Source organism: Stegodyphus dumicola, chromosome X1, assembly GCF_044657685.1.
Source record: "Stegodyphus dumicola isolate Sdum_Otavi_A_Nest chromosome X1, ASM4465768v1".
NCBI lineage: Eukaryota > Metazoa > Arthropoda > Arachnida > Araneae > Eresidae > Stegodyphus > Stegodyphus dumicola.
The window spans coordinates 148,029,212-148,048,325 of NC_140780.1; the positions used below are offsets into that span (position 1 = coordinate 148,029,212).

Genomic DNA, 19,114 nt, shown 5'->3' on the forward strand with positions numbered 1-19,114 from the left:
ACATTTGCAACCCTTTCACAAGCTTTCAACATGCTTAAGGAATGTGTTATCTGTAAAGCTATAAAGCATCTTTTTACATACATATATTTAGTTCACATTTAAACTGGTAAACAGATAAGAAGTTTGACTCGTATTTTCTTTTACAGAATCTCTGGATCACTGCAAGTAAGAATCCTTTTAGCTAAACTTTTAAAAGCATTTTGTCTTAAAATTAAGAACCTAAGAATTAGGAAAAGATAATGTGTTTAAAAGCATTTTTACCAGCGGCAGATTTGAGAAGAAATTTTGCTTTAAATGCGAGTCGAATGATAAGCCAGATATGGGAAGAAGCTGAATCAAACTAGCCCAGGAAAGGATTTCTTGAACCTGGATTTAAACCAATAGCACAGCCAGAAAAGTTTAAAATTCAAAGAGATAAATGAAGTTCCTTTGAAAACATCTAACATAAAATGATTTTTTAAGCTGTTCGTGCCTTCATAAGGACGTAGAGTAATCTATTCTCATCATATTTTTAAATACGTTTTATTTATTCGACTTACTGTTAGCTTTAATGTTGTTAATATATTTTTGGGCTGTAACTATTAAATCTGAAGTAATAACATATACTTTTATCATATTAATTCACTTAATAAATAAGTTCGTTGATAAATAGGTATTGTGAAGCCTTAAACAGGCTTTTACCTGTTTTAAGTGGTGTGTCTTCCTGGAGGAGATTATAATTAAAACTAGATTAAATTTACGATACACATGAAGAAAACACATGAAACATATCATGCAACCATCTAGCAAGCGAGTTTTGCATATAGATAGCAGTGTTCAAAAATTGTTTAATCGAATTTGGCTAAGCACATGAGAGCTACTGCCTAAGAGAAACGATGATTTCGTAGAGGATATTCTAAGAGAAACTGGTTCGTGCTTACATCTGGCCTTCATTTCATTTATTTATTGGGGCCATAATTCATTGCGTAGAAAGAACTGAAAGACAGGAAGTTGTTTAGGTGAATAGAATTATTTGAAACTGCATAAAATAGCCAGGATAAAAATATTATTGAAAGTAACGTAGAACAGGAGAAAGATACTTTGTTATTTGTTTATAAACGTCTTTGTTATATGTATCAAATAACTAATTATTAAACAAAGGAAGAATTTTCTAAAACAAACAACTTATTATAAAAAATATACATTCCATTATCTTAATTTTGAACTCTGTTGAAATAAAGTACAAATCAAAAGTGTATTATTTATTCCGAAAAGAAACTAAACAAATGTTTTATTTCCTTTTTATTCTTATAGGTCTTTATAAATATTTATATGATTTAAACATTCTTATGTTAAAGAAATTTTTAGGGTAATTTCGTTTTCTGAATTACAATTTGCCTTGATTTTTCATAAAGTTTGTAATTACTAGACAATGAATTGACAATGAATTTTCATGTCAAATTTGCACGAAGGTTTATCATTTAAACTTTAATTTGTACCAAAGTGTTAGGAAAGTTTTAGTAAAAAGTAAATAAAAAATTTAGCTTGCTAAATTTTTTACGAGTTGTATGTTCGCTTAAACATTGTTCAATCCTACTCCCTTGCGTTCTCTTATAAATTGATCAGAATTTTAGGAAGAGAAAATAACAAACAAAGATAGAGTAATAATTTAATTTCACAAAGATAGAGTAATAATTGAAAAGTAAAAACCTGGAAATATTAATTATCGGAGGTATTAATATTTTAAGTCATGCACTATAAAGATATAACTAAAACGTACTTTTATATTTAGGCAGCTAACATCTTCTTATATCCTAATAATGAATTGTTATCCTAAAATTTTATAAATTAATTCCTAAATTCTAGATTAAATTCTTAATGAACTTTTATCCTAAAATTTCACAGATTAATTCATAAATTCTAGATTAAATTATAAAATTTCATAATGGTGACAGCATAAAATGTTCAAATGTGTTTTATCATTGTTCTCTCTTAAAATACAACGGCAATAGAATAAAATGGCTAACAAAATAAACATGTGAATATCGTGTTGTGCCCGAAAATTTTTGGTATTATTTCTTTAAAGAGAATTCTAACTTTTAAAAACATTTAAGTATATGGAAATATGCAGAAAACACAGATCATTATGAATGATTTTCTTGTATGAATAGAATGCAAAATTTGAAAGAAGCGGTTGTTTCTTAATACAAGTTATAGAAATAATAAACGTATTGCTATCAAAGTTAAGATTAAGGGAATTTAATGATATCTAAGTAGCTACACAGAAAAAATATATTTAAATTACGCTTTTAAATTTCATCAATAAATGCTTATTTCGATTCCATCAATGCTTTTCTATGAAAGAAAATAATTGATCAGACAAGGTGAAGTACAACGGGAATAATTCTACTTACTTAAGCTTAAGTTTATACGTTAACTTAGTTACGTAAGCTTAAGTTACGGAACTTAAGTTTTATACGTTTCAAAACGCTCTTAGTTCAAAAGACTTCATTGAGATGTATAGCCAAGGATTTAGCTCATGAGAAATAGAAAGATGTGCACAAATTTGTAATACAAGCAATGAAAGTACAATTTCATAAAATGTAGAAAATATTAAAAAGTAGATAAATATGTTGGCAATTAAAATTTGCTATTTTTTGTTTAAAACTTTTAACGAAGATTTTTTTTCATAGCACATACGACCTTGATTATGTATAATAGGAAAAATAGACTTACAAGCACTACGGTTCCCGCTCGAGATTAAGCTGAATTATTAAATATTCAACTTATATTCAGATTCATGAAAATTCGATGAAATAAATTAATGTTCAATTATGAATATTCTGACAGAGGTTCAGTAGATCTATCGTACACATCTTTCAGTGAAGCAACATTTGAGCAATTCAACACAGTGAGCGTACATTGTCCATTTCTTTATTATTTTAAAAGAATCAGCTGATTAGTGAAAACTGGAAAAATTTACTATTTGCTTAACCCATACAACAACTGAGAATATAGAAAGTAGCAGTTAATTGATATTAATGATGACCATATGGCTTACAGGACCTCATTTCCGAATCAGCTATCCCCAACACAAAGAAAACCGTTTTTCTATATATACGCTGTGTTTACAAGATACGTATCCTAAAGCATGGGGAGCCGACCAGCGGCTGAGTAGTAAATCAGCTGAACATTGGTAGTTCGACCTGAGTCTCTATTCCAGGTGAACGGGTTAGCTGCATGGGCGTTTTCATGATTTTATGTATGCGTAACATGGATGCGATCCAGTTTCCCTTAGGAAGACGTCCAAGAAGCGGTCCCTTCCCTTAGGCAGATAGCCCTTGTTTATTTTATCATATTAAAATAAAACAAATCGATATCAACATAAAGTATATATTGTCCTAGGAATGTTTTGAGAATTATAGTATCAGTACTAAGCGAAAAGGAGTTTAATAGTAAAGGATAACTGATAAAACGTGTTTGATATCGCGTGTAAATCAAGAAAAGTTGAATTCGCTTAAGTTTTTTTATCTGCAGAAAATGACAGTGCTCAGTTACAATATGATGAAATGATCGACAAGTATACTTTACGAACGCCACCCAGGTCTAAAATAGCTTGCATTTATTAACATGATTATTATAAAAACTATTAAACATGTTTTTATTAACTAAATAAAAGGAGTTTACATATGGTTTGATATTAATATGTTAAATTTATACTGAATGCCAGCTGTATTGATCTCCTAAAGCCCCCAAAATGCTGGAGAGGCGATTGCAGAAATTTTAACATAATGCACTACATCTACATTTGTCCTATACCTTAATCAGGACTCTACATCTGTTGTTAACAATTACTTTGAATTAAATCCGTACGAGGCCAGTGACTCTATCAAACGAAGATACACCTCCTCATTAAACCGTTTTTATCGCAAGATTAAATAATGTAACTTTAAAAATCTCACAGAGAGGTTTAAAGATCTTCAAAAAGCAAAATTCACTTAATGTTTTAGAGAGTTTCACGTCATAACTTGTAAGTCATTTGCGTTACGCAAAAACTTCAGCAAAGTTGAAAATTCATATAATAGCAAATCTGAATCTACAACATATTTATTATTTATTTTTAAATACCATACTTTTCATAGAAAACAAATTAGATGTCGCATACTTTGTTTGATACCTGCTAAGAAATTTCCATTTCCAAGGGATTAGGCAAAAGAAAAACGAAGTAGAGAAGGGAAATCTCTTAGTAGTGAAAGATGGGCTTTCAGAGCGTTAGTAAAGGAAATTAATGTTTTCGCACATTAGATTGAATAGGAAATTGAAAAATACATGCAAAATGGTATGACGAAACGCGTGAGCTCTCGAATCACACATTACGCTAAACAATTCTCTTGGCTAATAATAAGGGTTGTTCAATCTGCCTCTTTCTTCGAATACTTTATTTATGCCTAACCAAGCGAGTAATTAAATTGTGTTTGTGCTAAGAGGAGCGTTAAATGTCTCGTTTGAATTTAAAATGTTGTCAAAGTCAAGATTTGAAATGAAAACATATGCGGCAACTAAAGCCGGTATTTCGGGCACAGAAAATTCTGATGTGATTTCCGTAAATAAATGTTTCACCTTAATTTGTGCAATGAAAAATATATTTTGAACAAGACTCGTTATTAAAAATTATCAAATTATTTACGTACTTTCTAAACTTACAAAATTTAATAAGACAGTACTGATAGGAGAGTAGCATGAATACATTACCTAAATGTTATACTTTATGGTAATTCTTCACAGAAGAATTATTTTATTATTACAGAAATGCTGAACTTTTATACATAAACTAATGTAGCGAAAATTTTTGTAGAGAAACTAAAATACTCCAACAGCACTTGCGCAGAAGCTAGTGTAGATATAATTTTCTAAAAAAATATATCATGGATAAAATATTTGCATAGAAACTAATGTATCAGCTGTGGATGGAATTTTTTGTAAAATTTATCACAGAGAAAATATTTGTGTAGAAACCAATGTATTAACTGTTATTTCTTAATAATGGATCTTTTACAAGTAAATGCACGTCTAACGTACTTCTGTTTTTTATTTATTTCAGTTCTAATCAGGGATGAATTTCGTTGCAATTAATTGAATTCCTTTATGCATTTCAGTAGTGATTAGTAATTAGTGATTAGTTAAATGATTAGATTTTTTTTCTGTCACGAAGTATATCAGTATAATCTGGTGTCACTTACTTTCCAGAATGTTCCCAATATGCATTTTCACTTATTTCTTCACAATATTTACATGGCTTCTTTAATAACAATGAACTGTTTATTTTAGACTAAAAAAAAAGAATACTCGGATAGTTTCTTATGAATGATATCTTAAAAACTCCGATATAATTTTCCTTCGGCCAAGAAAATATCTGTGGCTGAGGAAATATTATATAATTTGAACAGATTTCAAAACAGATATATATTTGTAATTTTAAAACCTAAAAATGGAGGTATTTTATGGTACAACGTGTTTTAATTTTATCAGAAGTTTAATTTGAAGTAAAAGTTATTTGGAATTCCAGCTCTAATTTAAGATTCGTTGTCTCATTAAAAATCCAAAACTGTTATGTAATTGAAGTCACATTGAAATCACGAGATTAAAAGTGCAATTAATGACTTGATCGATATCTGTGGATTCAAGGATGTTTTGACACTAAAAATGTATTTCAAGAATGGAGGCCCATTTTCGTGACTTTTGAAGTATGATTTTGTGGCTAATGGCATCTGTCGAGATTTGAAGTTGTATCTTACGAAAAACATGCATATATTTTAGCTTTAAACACCCATTTTAGAGCTCAATAAAAATGTCAAAAAATAATATATTTCAAAATTGCGAAACGTCGAGTTCGGAGCATTTTGTGAAGCTTCAGAAATATTACAAGCGTGTGACAGAAGTATGAAATGTGAATATGAAATACGAAATACGAAATGTGAATGAAAAAAGGCTAAAGATTTTTTAGGTTTAATTATTTTTGAATCATAGTCTACGAAAACCTTAATTCTAGAAAGATTAACATGAAAAGATTGTGTTTTATTCATCAGAGGTTATTTTTTAAGATTTTTGAAACTGATACTTTATAAGCTTATTTAGTGATATTCATTAAAAGTTAATTAAGTGCATCATAGATAATGATGTGAGATTTAAATATTTGTTTAGAAATTTGTAAAATGTTATGGCTGATTCTGATTTTGCTATATTTAGTTCATTTTCCTCCTATGTTTATGCATAGATCAGATTTATATTCATTTTAAACACACGAAGGCGATAAGTCTCAAATAAAAATTCATACCCGATAGTTTAATGCACAGTGTAAAAGACTCAAGACGAAGCAGATAGACTTCAAAATGAGTTATTAAAATTATTTAAATTATAATCGTACAAGTATTCAAGAGATATTTGAACAAATACACCACGCTTCCAATTTTGCAAATAACCGAGTTGATTTCTTTGTTTGCAAATAAATCAAATTTTAGATAATCCGCATTTTAGTAATGTCAAAATGAAAGATGCAGTTTGTGGTAAAACATGCATATTTCAATAATATGTTTCAAATGGACTCAGAAACCTGGAATTATGAAAATAATGAAACAAAATGCAAGAAATAAAAGATACATTTTTTTTCATTAATGGAATGAACCATTATTTTCCTCCCAAGGAATTAAATAGAAATTCAGCGTAAATCCATTCTAAATGCGTTATTGACAACCGACTGATATTCTTTCAAATTATTTGCATTCTAACATAATCATTGTTTTAGAGAATTTCGTATTTTACAATCAAAGGAAGTTTTATTGTCATATTAACATTTAAAGTTCCGAAATCATCTAATACCTTTATTGCATGGACCCAGTCCAGAATTTTCCCTCTTCCAATGTAACCAAAACGAACTACATAAAAATGCTCAAAGGGCAAAAGAAAAGTCATGCAGCTCTTCACAGGGACTGACTGCATCATTAGTAGCAAGAGCCGGCAGCTGACATGTAATGCTTTTGCAACTGACACTTTGTGTCAGTTGCATTCCTCGTAGTAGAATTGGTAGCATTGCTTTTGTCCTTCTTTCTGTTATTCTATTAAAGAAAACTTTTAAGATTTTTAATACAGATACGCGCTTTATATTTTGTACTTTATACACTTTAATATTTACTTTAATATTATTTTAATATACACTTTAATATTATTTTTTTTCAGAGGATCTACTCTTATTCTGCTATGTGTACATTTGGATTTTGCGTGACTTTTACTTTCTACTTTGTGCACTTTCAGGGGATCTACTCTTATTCTACTGTAAGTACACTTAGCTTTTGCGTGACTCTTACTTGTAACCTGCCAGGTCTTATGTAAATACAGTAGTGCTTCTCAATATGGCTGGTAATAAGTGTTTGTTGCTACCAGGATATTTGAAAGGGATTGTTTATATTGATGGTCTCAGACTCAAATTGCACGATCTGAAAGCAACTGAGAGGCCGGAATTTTTTTAACAAAATATCAAAATATGAGTAAATATATTATATGTATATTATATATATATATATAAACGAGGGAATTCTGGATTTAACCTCCGTTGTGGCGTGGCACTTGAAGTAGAGGGCGGAGGGCAACCATCGTTACATCAAGCAACCTCCCATTTAGTAAGCTTCCTGTTGTGATAGTGAGAGTGTCGTACTGCCGCATGTGCGTTGGTTATAACGTCACAAAATGTTCGCTGCTATTGAAAATCCCGCCAAATGCGAGGTAAGAGGAGTAATACGATTTCTTTGGGGAAAAATTTGTCACCGCCAGACATTCATCGTGAGCTGTGTGTCGCATACCGGTCAAACATTATGAGTGAAGGTGCAGTGCATCAGTGGGTGAAATTCTTCAAAGAAGGAAGAACATAGATTCATTTAGAATCAAGAAGTAGGAGGCCGTATGTAGTGAGTGACGATCTCATCAGACAAAATCCGTCGTTTCACAATCTCGGAACTTTCACAACAATTTCCGAACATTTTTCGGACTGTTTTATCGATGGGTGCCAAAAATTCTCGCGTCCACCCCCAAAAACAATCAAATGGGCTCTGCCTTAAGCTTTCTTTTCCGGTAATACATGAAAGGAGAGGAGGGTTTGAACTGAATAGTGCCTGTCAACGAGACTTGGGTAGCGTATGTGATTGCTGAGATGAAACAGCAGTCAATGGCATGGGTCACACCGGTTTTCCAAGCCGGCTGAGGAAAGCTCGTCAAACTTTTGTTAACGAATGAGGTTATGGTCACCGTATTTTGGGGTGCTAATTGAATCTGCTTGTCGATTTAATGTAACGTGATGCTACAATCAGTTCTGAAGTGTACTGTAACACTTTTAGAAAACTGAAAAGAGGCACCCAGAAGAAACGTAGCGACCTGCTGACACCTAATGTTTTGTTCCTGCACAATAACGCTCGCCCTACAATGCTCAGCGAACACAAGATCTTTTGCGACAGTTCAAATGGAACGTGTTTCAACATACCCCCGTACAACCTGACTTGTTTCCTTCTGATTACCGTCTATTTCCTGCAATGAAGAATTTGCTTGGGGAACAGCACTTCGCTGACGATGAGGAACTTCAGACTGCTGCGACAAATTGGTTGAAGCCGCAGGCGGCTGAATTTTATGCAGAAGGGATTGGTAAGCTGGTTAAGCATATTAGTTATCGTCGGGCATTGGTAAACACTAAGCTTCTATCCCGGATGGAATTCCGAGGAAGAACATCCCGGGGTCGGTCCGTGGTCTCCTTCTCCTACCACCAGCCTCTCGAGAGGATGTCGGGTCGCCGTGTATTTTGAGAACCACTTACTTCCCAGATACTATACTCTTAGAGCAACCATACCGCCTTCGGGATTCATACGTGCGCCTTTCGATATGGCATTCAGTGACACTAACCACTATCCCCTCTGGTGGCAGTCTGTTTAAATAATGAAAGTATGAATGAGCTAAAGATTCTTTAAAATGTCGCTTTTCATTAGCACTCTGCATAATGTTCATAAAAGTCCTTCCTTAGGCAGCCTTTATTTTCACAACCGTTAACGTTAGACATGAATGTCCAAATTGCGAATTCTTTTAAATAAGACAGAGATACATGTTCTAGAAATTTTAAAATTTAAAATTCAGTTTTTTAAAATTGAGAATTCTAACTTTTCATAGGTCCTTTGGTGTTCCTTCCCATACGAAAAAGTAGTAAAATTAAACATTTTTTACGAAAAATTCAAGGACTGTACACAAATTGAAGAGACAAGTATTTCAATTTGTATGCAATTAAAAATAAAATATCAGTCTACGAAAAGGTTTCTATTGCTAACACGTTAGCATGAGAAAACTTTTGGAATAAAACATTTAACTCAGATGTTAATACACTGAAACTTCACTGATATACAGTCTGCAGTGAAAAGTTTTGATGAATGGAAATGTTTTTAAACAAGAGACCTCAATTATAGAATCTTACTGAATTCGTATTCTAGAACAAAGTGGCAGATTTCAAGTACTGATAACATAGCCAACTGGTAGCATTATTTGCACAAATTTAAAAATGGAAAATATTTCTAGTCCGATAAAACATTTTTATATGCCTATTAGACTGTGTTTCAAAATAATATAACTGCGTGTGAATATTAATAAGAAGCTATTTCTAGCATTTTAAAACTTAAAAGTTGCTTGCGGGGAAATGCTTTATTGATCGCACCGGCAAGGTGCCATAAAAATGAATGCAGAGTTGCGAACCAATATTTGTTGAATTCCGGAGCAAAAATTCAATTTAAATTCAATTGAATTTCGGAGTTATAAGAGCACTGTAAGCAGGTACATCATCATGGTGCGATATCCTTGAATTATTTCGAGTCAGTGTTTTTTTTTTTTTTTTTTTTTTTTCAAACTGCTCTAGGCAAAGGCAAAATAGTATTCAAAAACTTTTTTATTAAGAATTTGACCAATAATTGGCGGAAATCCGTCATGCACAACATCAAGGAAATGCAAGAAAATAGTCGACAAAACTTTGATTTTTGACACGGTTTTTTTCAGTTATGCTTCACCTTCGAGTATCTTTCACTTGATGGTTGAGCTGTTTATGCATCAGAATCGTCGATGTATGTTTTATCACTGGTACTAGATAAGTTTCGACGACTCGCCTTGAGAAAACATACTCTGGGTCATTTGAACAATTTATTATTTTTCGGGAAAATTCAAAATTTGGGAACAACTCGAGAAGAAACGCGCCGCAAGCTAAGTGATCTTTCAAAATTCATTGGCAGAATACAAATAATATAAGAACTGTTCATCAATACCTTTAATAAGTGAATGTCAATCACTTAATTCGAGTGGATGGACGTGTTACCAATTTGGTGAAGTCGAGTTGTCATAAAGGATTTGCAGCATTTCAAACGATTTACAGTAGAAATTCCATCCCAGAAACAAAATTTAATGTATATTGTATGTTCAGTTACAGTAAATGAAATATGGATTGTCACCAGATGGCGACGAAAGTCGTACAACTTGCGAAAAATTTTTGCAACCTATTACTTTCGCATGTACAGTGAGACGCGATGTGCACCTTCAAACTAACGCTTGCACATGCGTATTTCAAATGAATTATTACAGTTATTTTTTTATCACAGTAGAACAATAAATGGTATTCAAATAATTCTTAAGGAACAGCCTGTTGTTAATAACAGTTGAATTTAAAATGATAATTCTAAATTTCATTTGCTTAAAGTTGGAAGGAAAACATGATTTGCACGTATATTTGTAGCCTCTATTTTATTTTCCTCCAAAGAATCTTCTCAGAGTTAATATATTGTTGTAAACACGTTGTCCAAGCCTTCCAACTGCTTTATTTCAAAAATCTGCAATTAAGTTAAATCATGCTCGCCATCTGTAATAAAAAATGTGAATTCATTTTTCATGTCATACTTCATTCATGTTGCTTCAGTAATCTAGGCTTGTCATAAATTTTGCGCCTTAGACTCTAAGGTCACAGACTGTGAAGTTCTGATTTTCATTTATATTAACATAGCTCCACACAGCGCTTTTACTTTAAGTTTGGAATTTAATTAATTTTTTTCCTCTTCTGATTCAACTCTAACCACCGCGAAGAAGACTACCAGCGGTCAGCGACTTTAAAAGGCTTCGTCATTTTCTCCTGTAAAATGTGAAATGCAAGACATTTTTTCTTAAACAATCGTGAAAAGTTCGATGGCCTTCTTTCCTTTAAGCATTTTTCTTCTCTCATATGCTTTGACATAATTAAAATAATGTAACTTAACGTACTTTCGAGACGTTTTTTACAGAAGAAAAAATTATGACATATTGAAAAACAATTATATATTACGCATATATGTTAAGCTTTAGTTAGCTAGATATTTATTTCGAAAATCAATCAATTAAATCTACTTACGGATAGGTTTTCGTCCTTTTATTCTGGTGAGCTTAAAAATAGATTTATATCAGTTCTTCTGTTTAGCAATTTGCAGTTAAATATTGGACTTCTGAAAAAAAAACTGCACCTTACTTTAAAATTTTAATTGCAGGCAAATTCCAAGTGCGCACATTTTAAAATTGTGTTTAAGACAAAAGCATCGTGAGTCATTTAAAAAAATCGTTGAAATTTGGCAAAAGAATGACAGAAAAAAATGCATATGAAAATGACTTATTGAATTTAAAGAATTGTTATGCGTATCGTTTGGTAGTTTCTAATAACATGCCTGGCCTAATATATTAAGAGCAAATCTTGTAGAAAGCATTTTAATTACTGCTTAGCCTTAAATGAAAGTTCTTTTTCACACCATATACATATTGGTATGTTCACAGAAATTTTGGTCTCCAAGAAGGGGCTGTTGTATAGGTTTTTTCGTAATTTTTCCTATGTGAAACGTAAATATGAGTCAGTTTCTGTTAGAAATCCTCAGCGAAGGCATCCATTGCCTTAAATACGTAGCCCTAATGTGCTTTACCTCAAGTAAACAGGCAAACCCTTTTCTACGCCTTTGTGATATTTAGAAATACTATCAAAATTGTGCCTTTTAACGTAAGATTTTATTTTCAGCAACAGGAAGAGTTCTGAAAGATGGCCTAAGTGAAACGAAAGTAGTTAATAAAAGACACGTTCTCCCTTGCAATGAAAAGTTAATGATAATTGCATTGTGCAAAAGGGCAATGAAAATCTAATACTTGATGGAAAGTTTTGACCTAACCCAATGAATTATTTTCAGAAGTCATGTATATTGTTTTTTGTAGAACATGAAATATACCACTTTAAGAAGGAATTTTCTTTTGGGAAATACAACCTCCTAGTCAAGAAATGCTGGGGGCAATAGAAATGAATCAAGAAATGCTAGGTGATAAATTCCCGCTACAGGACGACAACGACCCGCACAGGGCTGGCATCTTCAGCATCAAAAACTTCAGATCATGGAGTGGCCAGCTCGATCACCGGACCCGAATCCTATCGAGCATGTTTGGGATGCTTTAGGAAGACGTGATCTCAGTCCTTATTTTCAGACCCTTGCCGCGTTTGCAACAGCTTTGCAAGAGCGATGGCTCTCACTTCCTACGGAACTGATAGACTGCATAATTGGCAGCATCACACATCGCTGCATGTGTTGTATTTCTTCTAGGGAGATCATCCTCCATATTGAAGATAATTTTCCTATACCAAACTGATACATCCGATTTGTTCATTTCATACATATGCTAATTTCTATAATATCATAATTATCTGGTAATTTCTTTTCATGTTATTTTATACCTTACCATGTGTTGTATACGGTGGGTTAGCTTCATTAAATTCTGCATGCATTTTTTTTGAATAATCGTCTTTTTTGTGATTTTTCCTTAATTTATGATAACCAGTGTATATCTGTCCTCATGTCAGAATGGTTTTTATTCCTTTAAATACCTTAACAACGGGCCGGCATGCCAAGACTTAGATTTCGGCTGAGATCTGACTCCAGGATATATCTTTTTTCGAGTTATCAGGCTGCATTTTACTTAGAGAGTTATTCGAAGCCAACAAGTGATTTAAGTATTTTCTACATTATAATGCGACTTAAGGGATTCCTGTCTTGAATTTGGTCATGATTTAAACAATTAGCAGTACCCAAATTTACAGTTTTCTTCCAATAATTCAGAACGCTATAAAGCTTAATTGCAATTAGTTGCCATTCTTTTATGCATACTCAGCGGTGGTTTAAATTATTTCGAAACAAAATGCTTTAACTCTTTCATTTTGCTTCTTTCCAGAAAAATTTTAAAACTAAAAGGATTTTCAGCATTTCTGACAGTTATTTAATTTATATTCTTGTTCATTTCAACTCAAGTCCTAATTTCAGTGTAGTCCATATTCCCTAGGAATTATTTTGCACGTATTAGTTTTACAGATATATACATATCTGTAAAACTATATATACATATATACATATCTGTAAATAATAAACAGATATATACATACAAATTAATAAACAGATATATACATACAAATTAATAAACAGATATATACATATCTGTAAAACTATAGTTCACTTGCAGACGCTGGCATTTTATTTCTGTTTGAAAAGTATTTTACATACTTTGCAATGCGTTTGAAAATGGTATTACGCCCATTAAGGATTAAATACCCTCTAAGGCAAAATTTCGCACATTTATTTCAGTCTCCTGCAGAAGAAAGATGTAATCTTCAAAGAAGCTTCTATTTTTTATATTTTTCTCTCTTTACTTCTAACGAATTGTTAGACAATGGAGATTTCTGAAAGAAGTATGTTGACAGAACAGATTAAAGAGATTTTGACATAATCTATAAATGCCAGCGTTAGAAATATAGCACATTCAATAAAAAAAGCGTATTTTTCTTTCATTAAACTGTCAGTGCACAATAACGCAGATCGTACTTATTTCCTAAAGGACTTCGTTTTGGTCAATTGAATTCATCATAACTAAAGACAACTCAGCAGGTAGTTTCTTATCGCAATCTTCGCCCTTTTTTTTCTTTTTCCTAGAAAGCCCATAAAAGCCTATTGAATGCCAGAATCAGTGCTTTCCAAATGAGATTAGAAGTTTCAAACCCTAATTTTTAATTATCCATTATTATTAGGCTCTTCCTGTTCGCAAGTTTGACTTTGCAGTAGTCATTCTCAACCTACCATAGAATGTATAGCACATTAATGATCTTCGCTTTCCTTCTAAAAAGAATAAACTTCATTCTTTTTATAAATAAGTCAACGTGCTACATTGCCTTATAGACAATGAGTATTGCTAAAGCATATTTTAGGTAGTTTAGTTCAAGACTAGCAGCAGCTGGTATTATTAAGTGTAAAAATGTAACATAACAGAAACAAAAGGTATGTATGTGTACACACACACACACACACACACACACACACATATATATTAGAGAGAAAACAAAATTGGACAACTTAAAGAGAACTAGTAGTAACTGAAAACATTAAAATGGGCAAGGTCCGAATGATTGCCTTATTCATAAAATATGCATTGTATGAAACGAAGCGAGCACTACCAATCCCTGATCAAGTAACAGCTGAAGTATCAAACAGCAGATTTAGCCAATCAGAAGAAGAAAAAAAAATACCCATAAAATCTCTGAATTTTTTATTTCACTGCATAACAAAATTTATATCAGTTGGTTAGTTTTTATGGGAAAGCACGCAAGGCATATCTGCTTACTGCTAAGATGCTTACATGTAGAAAACTTTGCTAGAAACTAACTTCTGTTCACATAACATATAACAAGAGATAAAGAAAATTATAAAACTCCATGCAAACAATACGTTTGCCTGTGACGAACAAGGCTTGTAACGAATTAACCAAAATCTAACGGTTTTTTTCCTCTCGGCTACTGCTAAGCCGAATATTTTTAACTTAGAAAAACAACTTAAATAAAATTCTTTTTACATAAAAAGCAAAATATGATTGATTTTTAGTTTTCTGACTTTAGGAGGCTTTCGTAAAAGCTGTAAAGTATTATCCTCTCTCCCTTACGTGCTGTCATGGTGTATGTGGTTGAAACATCCAGTTGTTAAGTAGAAGCTCCGTGATTCTGGAAGGGCATAATTGATTTTTTGCATGTTTCCTGGGCCGAAATGTCTAATGGTCTGTACAAAGTAGAGTTCATCAGTGGTCGAGTGGTTAAGATTGCTAAACACATGCAGCCTGATTCTCGCTAAACGGGCTGGCAACACGGGTGTTTTTGTAGGTTTTATCCTGTGTAATGTGGATACGAGCCAATTTCTTTCAGAAAGTCCTCTCCGTAGGCATCCATTCTTTTAGGGAGATATAATCTAGCGGTATCTCTCTAACGGAATCTCATATGTTTCCTTGTATTCAAATAACCTAACCTCTGCAAATTTTCTTGTTGTAAACTGACATGCTAATAAGTTTGAGTCAATCAAGCTGCGGGACCCTGGTAGTTTGCACCGAATTCGGCATACAAAGGTTGAAAGTCTTGCTACATGCAGGTTTCGGGATTTTCCTTTATAAAATAAGCACTGCGTAGTTTCCCTAAAACATCCGCTTCGAAGACATTCCTCCTGAAAGTAAATACCTTACTATTGTTGCGTTCTGTACGGGTTCGTGGATTTGGAGTGATTAACAGCATTTGATGAAGAATGAAAACACAGTTTATTAGCCAATATTTCTCAGGACAGCTCCTAAAACACGTTTACAATAGTCGAAAATTACGAGAAACATGCTGAAACAATTAACAACACAGTGGCCAGGCTATCAGGCTATAACGTGAAGACAGCTTTACGGCAAAGCACTAACCGAGTAGGGAGTACAGCTCCCTACTCGGTTCGGTCGTTCTTGGAACTCAACGTACTCTCGAGACTCTCCAAGCTACAACTTACGATACACTCGATAGCCTCAATGATGCACACTCTCGATGCACCAACTCGCGAATCGCGAAGACCAACTAGACACTAGACTGACGGTCAATTCGATAGACTCAACGATGCACACTCTCAATACACTGACGGACACTCAAGATTAACTCGATGATGCTCTTCAATATACTTTCGCGATGCACTACGGTATACTCGAGAGACTCGCCGACTAAGAGACTGACGAGACACATCCCTACTCCGCGTACAGGCAGGGTGTATATAGCTTTTGGCCTGCGCTCGAGAACAGTCTGGGCCAAACCGGTAAGAACTCGTTCTAGAAGGTTCTCCTTCCGTCTATGGCATATCGCCAATTTTGTCGCCAAATGGACGATTTCCCGCCAAATATGGCATACCCGCCTTCCCCTTCCGTTTTCTGGCAACCCTAAACCCGCATTGCGGGAAAGCTATCTTACCGCGGCTAGGCTTTTCGTAACAATATGTTGTGAGATATTTAGTCATACAGTCCAGTCAAATCTCACAGAGACAACCAACAGAAGGTACTCGTATATTCTCGTACTATTCTCTTGTTTAAATTGATCAACAGAGCATGTGAGGATTATATAAAAGGTACGCGTTAATCTGGAAAAATGAGCTTTTTCATTACAAATTAGCTAAAACTTAAAATACTTATTTTATCGAAAAGTTAAAATTCTTGTCAAGAAATAACCTAAACATCTTGTTTAACATTTTGTCAAATACAAAAATAATTCGTTAGCACAGAAATTCAATTTTGCACTTTTATGCTTGAAAACTAAGAGTTTATGATGTGCTTTTTAATAAATGTATTTACATATTAAAAATAACTTCTTTATTGAAGTAGTAAAGTGTTCTGAAGTTCTGTAGTAAAGTATTATTTTGATCTAAAATATGTTAGAAATTAAAAACACACTTCTTCAGCGCTGCTAAAAGTTATTCAATTATTAGAATGTTCAGAACTGACACTGCTTGCATTTTTACTTATTTCTCGCACCACGGTAAAAATATTATGAATTCATCTGGAAACCTATGAAATTCAACATTTTCTAATTTTAGATATAGTTCATACAATCTTTTTATTTCCTGAGTGCAAGAAATAGTAATACAAATTACTAAAGGTCTGTTTTCTTTCTTTCGCTGATTGACTTATTTTCATGAATATAAAGCACTCAACAGTTATCTAGCTAACGTCAGTTCATCCCAGTCTATTCGCCGAGATTCAAACTCGGGACCGATTGCCAGTATTCAGCGTAATCTCATTCATTACATAAAGAAATAAGAAATTTACATCTGAATATTTTGACAGTTGATTTGCCAGATCATTTGTCATCTGTTAAACTGTTCAAGAGAACTCAGTTCGGAATTCTACTTCAAAATGGAATTTTGCTTTGATAACAAACTTTTAAGCAAATATTAAGCAAGTAACAAGTATATATATACTTATATTTCTTTCAATATGCTAAAAACTTCGAGCCATTATTAAAAAACATGATCAAGATCATGATTATGACATTCGATTTTGTCAAGAAACTAATTTAGGAAAAAAAATTGACAATAATCGTAAGCACATTATTGACGGAAACTTAGAAGTTATTAAAAATTTAAACTTAAATATCTTTTGCAATTCTATCTTACTATTAAGATCAATAATAAAAAATGCTTTGATCACATTGTCTACACTTTCAACCAATAGACTGTTAACGCAAATAATAAATTTGGTCTAACCATTAGTACCTTTTTAGAATGAAAAAATGAACTAAATGATTAATGAACATGAGGAAAAATGAAATGTTCATAATTAAAGTTCCATCCTTTCACAATAAATGCCAGAAATTTCTAATGTCCATCTAAGTATTAAAACATCAATTCATCCTTACGTCTATAGATAAAGCAAATAATAATTTTAGCATCATTTAAAAAATTCTGTCATGAAATCATTGAAGAAGAACTACCGTATTTTACAGACTATAAGATGCACTTTTTTCTTCAAAAAAATTACCTCCAAAATTCAGATGCGTCTTATACTCAACATTAATATAAAATGTCCAGTGTTTGAATTAAAATTTCCGCCAGTCTTAAAAATGGTCATATATTCGATGCCGCGGGAAACCTATCTGCACCTGGCAACACTGGATTCAACTGGCAGCAACTGGCAACACTGTCTCCCTCTCGCCCCGCCATCACAAACCCAGAACACTGTCTAGCCTATAATTTGTCATTGCAATCTATGGTGCCTGTGAACTTGAATTGAAAGTGACTTGTGTTATCGGTAACAGTACAATATTTTTTTTAGTAGCTAATTTCGCAATGAAAAAAAAAAAAAAAAAAAAAAAAAAAAAAAGGTATTCATATGATGCGGAATATAAATTGAAAGTAATAGCATATGCAGAAGAACATGGAAACAGAGCATCTTAGCGGCATTTTGGGCCTCCACCAACAGAAAAAACTATTTCGATTATCGGGCTAGTAAAGCAGACCTGAAAAAAAAATGAGAAAAAGTAAATGTGTAAATAGAGGGCTGAATGCAAAAGGGCCAAAACTAGAAGATAATGTATTGAAGTGGATTCAAGGTCACAGTCAAAATGGTATTGGAATTAATACAAAAATGATTCAAATACACGCTCGTAAGCTAACACTACAGTGGAACTTAACAGAATTTAATGGGGGAGTTAGTTAGTGCTACAGTTTTATGAAGCATCATGGACTTACCAAAACCAAAATATCTCAGAAAAGTCTGCAAGAATATGAAGAGAAAATATTATCTTTCCATCGCTTTATTATTCAGCATCGAAAGAAAACTAATGTGGAACTAAGCCCAATAGCGAATATGGACGAAACATTTGATGTGCCGAGTAACAGAACTGTTGCCGTGAAAGGTGATAAAACTGTAACTATAGAAAAAAAAGCACCTGACGGGAAAAAAAAAAAAAAAAAAAAAAAAAAAAAAAAAAACTATAGAAAACTATTGAAAAAAGTGGACACCGTTGTCCTTTCATGTTGTGCTAACGATACTAAACTTAATACAATGATTATTTTCAAGCCCAAACCTTCTAAAACAGGTCAGGTGTTGTTCTTCACGTACATGACAAGGGTTGCTTGGACCAGGTTGGTATGAAATTAGGGATTAACAGAGTGTGGGAGAGAAGGAAAGGTGCTTTAATGAAGAAGAGTTCTCTCATTGTGCTAGATAAGTAGATTAAGTAGTAAGATTTAGTAGT

The 19,114-nt window shown here is 32.8% G+C and overlaps 1 protein-coding gene and 1 long non-coding RNA gene across 2 annotated transcripts in view; one reads left to right on the plus strand and one right to left on the minus strand.

Annotated features, from left to right (window-relative positions):
• LOC118198446 (sodium-dependent dopamine transporter-like) overlaps positions 1–19,114 on the minus strand; it is a 459,018-nt gene that overhangs the window by 124,358 nt on the left and 315,546 nt on the right. The window lies entirely within an intron of this gene.
• Positions 112–19,114, plus strand: part of LOC146993333 (uncharacterized) — a 72,130-nt gene continuing 53,127 nt past the window's right edge. The window contains exons 1-2 of the long non-coding RNA XR_015038345.1: positions 112–165; positions 7,213–7,308. This is a non-coding gene — a long non-coding RNA (uncharacterized LOC146993333). The remainder of the gene's footprint in view (positions 166–7,212; positions 7,309–19,114) is intronic.